We start from the raw sequence: 6,577 nt of genomic DNA, 5'->3' as shown, positions 1-6,577 counted from the left end.
ACAGCGCTTGTATGACCAACGTGAACCAGTGGCTGCTGCACTTTCCAACTTAAACAATGATACTGCTCCCCTGACAAGTATTGATTATGACATTATTGAACAATCATTGTCAATACTGCAACCATTCAAACTCGCAACAACAGAGATGTCAGAGGAAAAGAGAGTGTCTGCTTCAAAGCTTATACCACTGTACAGGATGTTGCAGCACAAGCTTGCACAGAAAAAAGGAAATGCAACGCAGGAATCAACTGTTCAATTAGGTAGGCCACAATGACCATACTACCCATGTGATTGGCCATAACTGTCATATTATTGTCATTATTATAAATATGTGTTTCTCCTGTTTTGGCTCATAGGCTCACATCTGCAAGAAGGTCTGCACTCCAGATGTGGAGGTTATGAGAGTTTTAGAGCCTTGGCACAGGCTACACTGCTGGACCCAAGGTTCAAAAATGTGGCATTTGGAAATGCTGCCAAAGCCCAGGAAGCTGAAAAGCATATCACACTGGAGTGTGCTTCACTGATGCGTTCAAACACAAATCCTGGTGAGCAGTTTCAGTCTGTGTTATGTTATGTAATCTGAATCATGTAATATAATATATCCTTCATATATGCCGTCAGTTTAGGATTTGTTACTAATTGCTGTTTTCATTTTTATTCAGACCCAGAAATGTCAACATCACACCCATCATCATCATCATCATCATCACCATCACCATCAACATCAACACCAGTAGAAACACAGGACAGTTTATGGGAACTTTTTGATACTCGCATCCATCAAACCAAGATGATACACAATGCTACAGCTGATGCCACAGTGGAAGTGAAAAAATACATCAACGATGCGTATTTGCCCAGAACTCATGATCCACTAACTTACTGGAAAGAGAGAGCAGTAATCTTTCCTCATTTGTATGTCCTTGCAAAAAAATATCTTTGTATGCCAGCAACAAGTGTCCCTTGTGAGAGGATTTTTTCAAAGGCTGGAGAAATTATCTGTAAAAAAAGAAGTAGGCTAAGTCCTTCCACAGCAGATAAATTAATATTTTTGAATAAAAATCTCTAAAAAAGTGAGACATTGTGGCTTGATTTCTTTTATTAATATTCATTTTTCATGACCAAAATAACATTATGCACAGTGAGGAGCCTATAGGTTACAAGCTTCACATATTAGAACATTATAATAATAAAAAACAACACATTTTTTTAATGGCTCGTCAAGGTTGTTTCAGATCAACACCTGCAAGTGACCACTAGGTGTCACCGTTGAGACGCATAGAAACGTTCTCAACATAGAAACACTTCATTGTTAATATATTTACTAATGTGATAATAGCAGCAAAACATACTTTTGTAACATGATGCGCTGTTTAATATGGGTTAAAAGATAGTCTAACCACAGACAGTCCTGCTGTGAAAAGGGACATTCACAGCCAATGACATCAAAGCTGAGCAGCGTCATCACACTTCCTTTCATGAGCGCTGTCTTCCGTTTTTCGGCTAAAGGGATAGATTGGTTAACAATAAATTAAATTTGCCAACTATTAGATAGTGTTTTATTAACGTCTACACCTTCTTCCAACAATAATGCAAATACAGAAATTATTGTTATTCAGCTTGACAAAAATTAGGCAATATTAATGTGCACATGTGTATGTACAACTACACATGATGTGAACTGCACAGTAACAGTTGTATCTTATCTAACCAATAGATTCATTTCATTCAATTTAAAAGATACATTTTTTTCCTGACCAAAGACAAGTGCATTTACTAATAAAAAGTAAAGAGTGAAATTAAGTTATTAAATTATTCACATTTGTTTCTGTGATTTGCCTTGCTTTACCAATTGATCTCTAGGAATAAAAACTGAAATAAAGCATAATGAACATACATAATTTTGAAAGAATTTTCCAGTATTTATTGATATGTCAAACTCATTTAAAGACAAAGTGCGCATATTACTGCACTGTCACCAAGCTCGGTTTTGAAGAATAAAATTATGAAGAATAAAAAGGCAGTTATGTTGTAAACGTTAACAATTTTCAGTATGCAAATACTTTTATTAAAAAACAAAACAGTATAAATAGGTATATGTCTTTCAGAGAACACCGGAAAAAGATAAATTCTCTTTAAAAATTCTATTGACCAAAAAGTGATACAACACAATGTAAATGTTTCAAACTCACAAAATAACATCATGAAGACATGCATGTCAAGTGTGCAATATCATCTATAAAACTCTATCAGCACAGCATCAAATAAACACTGATTGTCCTAACAATGGAAGAAAGATAAAGTGTTCAGGAAAACAAACACCTGCTACATAAAAATGCAGAAATATAACTTTAACAATAACATTATTCACTTCATGACTGGAACTAGGGGCTGGCTGTGCATGAATATGTCCTTTACTAAAACTCCTGATGAGAACTGATGCTTTTTTTTATGATAAAAGCACCAGAAGTAAAGTTTACTGTATGAAGCTTGAAAAAGAGAACACAATGCTTTATCAATATGATAAATACTATTTTTAACTATTGTTGTCATCACTGGTTCTGTATACAGTACAGTATATGGGTTGCTGGAAGGTCACAATGTATTCATTATAAGCTTAGAATTAAAACAAAGTTACATCTTCTGCAAAAATCAAACCACTGCAAAGTCTTAAGTCACTGATCCAGGAACCATTTCTGTGTGTGTAAGAGGTGAGTCCTTGTGCATGATGGAGAACTACAGTGTTATCCGCAAACAATCCTGGAAGACAGAAAGGAAATATTATTTCTTTACATGCAACATTACTGTGTCTTTTTTTAGACCATGAAAGCATCCTCTGCAAAGATGCTGTATAATTAATTGTTAAATGCATCCATTTTATAAAAGCAAGTCATTAATAGCAATTTCTAGTCATGGAGATCAGGTATAGTGGGAACATGAACTGATGGGGCTTATTTTAAGTAATTTAATGTGAAGCCAATTAACAATATAAACTTTCTGACTGTGTGATTTTCCAATATTGTGACAGTGTCAGATGAGATTGTCCAGGGGCTTGTACAATATCATACAAGTGTTAAATTGAATTAGTGAATTATTAAGACTTTGATGTGCGACTGTATTTAGGGATCATTTTAAAGACTTTTCCCCTTTCCAAATACCCACACTTGAGGTCTTAGTCACTTGAGAGCTTGAGAGCTTGAGTATGTGACAGTGCGTGCACAAGACTGTCCCCGGTCTTAATAATGCCAAAGCGCAGCGTCCTTAACACACACTAAACCACTCCAATACTGCTCCAGAGCGCTATACAACGCTTAGTATATCCCATCATGCATCATGTTTTGGAATTAATCATGAGACTTTTTGCAGAGATCTCACAGGAGGTCACGCAAACCTTTCCAATGTATGTGAAATATTAATAATAATAATTCGATATTGAGAACAATTTAGTAGTAAAACAAAGTGTTGCACGTTTTCTTGGTGCACAGAAAAGTATATTTATTTTGTACATCATTTGTAACTTCTTTTTATCACTTAATTAGAAGCACCAGAAATTAAATTGTCATCTTTAATAGGGACTATTGAAAAGACATTTAGAAGTTTATTTTAAAATACAAAGTTGAAACGAACTTTGTCATGTTAAGATCGACACACACTTGTGATCTTCATGCTCACTTGGGCCAAATAAAGGAAATGTGCAAAGATGGCACGTGTGGGTATTTGGACCGTACAACAGTTTAAGAAACAACAAATGCTGTGCAAATGATAACAGCAGGAATGTTTGATAAAAGGGACAAACTATCAGAGTCACAGACCAACCTGCCTCTGCAGCTTTCTGTCTTCTCCATTTCTGAAGGAATACCTCTTCACAAACACGACTGGGGTGACTGCTTCCTTTACGTCTTTTCAGCTAAAAAATAAATACAAGGGGAGAGAAAATAAAACAGAATTATATACAGAATGTTAATAGTGATCTGTGAGCAAAGTATTTAAGATATAAACTAATATGAATGAACTGCAAGATGGGAAAAATGTTTTTTTTTTTTTTTTTGATTTACATTAAAAAGGTATTACAAGCATGGTACAGTAAATGTGATTACTGTGAAATATGTCATATAAAAGCACATTAAAACACTATCATTACAGTGGTACAACTATAGTTATTCTGGTGATTATTGTGCTATCACGAAACCATAGTAAAACTACAGTTACTGTGGTAAAAAACATGGTAAATGTCTTGTTTACTGGGTTTTACCTACTATTGTAGGTGTCATGGTTACCATGATTTTTCTACAAATACAACTTCCATCTTTGAACCTGAAATGAATATAAAACGGATCCCAGGTCTATGGCACGTCACGTGACAGATGGAGTTTAATCACCCCAGTTAGCAGCTCTGTTCATTTAGTTAAACACAATGAAACTCAAAGACAGCCTCGGATGACCGATATAATACAGACAGTAAAAATAAGGCGCTCATCTGATTAATAAAGAAGACATTTTATAACAGGCATTAAAAGAGCATATTTACTACTACTCACCCCACCTGCGGCTCTTGTAAACTGATGGCAAGTATCGCGATGTGTGCTGAATGAGACTTCTTGAACGTGATTTCATAGCGATAAACATCTCATGTCAGTGACGCTAGAGGCGCTTGACCACGCTTCAGTTTTTGGGGGTGAGAATGGGTTGACGCACAGCGCGTGATGCGCGTGGTGGGAGTGGCGGCGCTGTAGGCTATATTAATTATGTATTATTATTATTTAGGTCTTTTTCGGTTATTAATTCGAAGCTGTGTTGATTTGCTGTTTATTGATATTTTTAAAACTATAAGGCTACATCTATCAACATTTATTTAGATGTTATCATTGTATTCATTCATTTCTTTATTTTAATTATATTATTTCGGTCTCATTACCGGTGAAATATTACAGTAAGCCAGAACACGGGCCGAGCGGGGCTCAATCTAAGCCCATTAGCCACAATCCAACGCATTGGATATCACATTCATATCACAGAATCTGACAGCGATCAGCGGCTCATCAGCGACAGCATTTTTAAGCAGCCTTTACAATAACCTTAAGAAAAACTTTTAACTTTAGAGTCTAAAGTAAAAAAAAAAAGATCTCTGCTAGTTTATTTATTTATTTATTTTATTTATTGGTTCTTTTTATTTAAACTATATTGTTTCTAAATGTGAAAATGTGTTACAGTTATGTGTCAAGGACTTGATATTGAATTCTGTAATTTAAAAAAAAATCTAGGCCTATCAAAAAATTAAAAATCGATAAAAAAAAGGGAAAAAAAAAAAGAACCATTTCGCATTTTACAGCAAAAAAAGTTTTAATATGTGTTTTTGTCACCAGAAATACCGTATGTTGGTCAGTTTTGTTACAGTAGCTAAGTTAAGCTCCGATTTAAAAAAAAAAAAGTTTCAGTGAGTTTCTTCTGTTGTCCTGTGGGGAAAAAAAATAAAAAATAATCAGAAAGTATCGTGCTGAAGCACGAAAGAAGCCTCCAATTGAAATGCACTAGTTTAAAAAAACGTGCTGCAATCACGAAAATAACGAAATAAACGTGTCCATGCCACGAATAAATAGATTAAATTACGTGACCAAATCACGAACTGCCGTGAGACTGGGTATCCGTGTGTGGACCACGGAAGATGAGTGTCATTGACTTGCGTTAGAGTTATCCGTGATCTCAGCACAGACTCACTCCGTGCTCGTATCACAGATTTTAGTTAGGCTAACAGAATCAAAGTGAATTTTTATGATGGCAGGACAATGCAATAACTACAATAACTGTCTGGTTAACGTCATATGGCATTGGAAAAGAAACAAATACTTCAAATGTTGCGTTTCCAAATGAGAAAGCACGTCCGTTGAGCGAGTTCTGTACTCCGTCATTGAAACGGGTATCCGTGTGTGGACCACGGAAGGTCAGTGTCATTGACTTGCGTTGGAGATATATCCGTGGCCGCGTCACGGAATTTGGGGCAATTCCGTGATGGTTTCACGGATTTTGTGTTAAGGGCCCGTGGACATTTCACGGAATTCTGTGAGACCAGGTTGAATGTTTTCTGATTCTGCGTGGAAAGGATGAATTGCCGATCCTGACTGCGCGCAGCCTGAAGGAGACAGAACGGTCAGAGAGACAAATAACTGTTTTGTGTGTAATATTGTGCGTGTAAATGGTTGCTTAAACTCAACAAACTACGAAAAATAACTCTTAACCTCTTACAGAATACTCGCGAGGAGGCTTTATGCACAAATAAGATGTGACTGTGAGGGCACATAGCCTAATACAGCCTTTGAAACGCGCGAGTATTGCTTAAAATACTTCATGTAGTGCAATTATATATTTTTGTGACAATGCAACAATGACCCGATTAGTCAAGTCAAGTGACAGTTCTGTCAGCTGTCCCGAAATGCGAGTGGAAGTCTTGTATCGTGGCGTGCAGCAGCAGGTCACTGTGAAGACAAGATGCGCTGATGAGAAGCTGGTTTCGAATGACTGATTTAATCCTATAGTTGTGTGGATTTATTTTATTATTCAAAACTACACGCTATGTTGAAAA

The sequence above is a fragment of the Carassius carassius genome, chromosome 3 (assembly GCF_963082965.1).
Source record: "Carassius carassius chromosome 3, fCarCar2.1, whole genome shotgun sequence".
In the NCBI taxonomy this organism is placed as follows: domain Eukaryota; kingdom Metazoa; phylum Chordata; class Actinopteri; order Cypriniformes; family Cyprinidae; genus Carassius; species Carassius carassius.
This window is presented reverse-complemented; position numbering follows the sequence as displayed.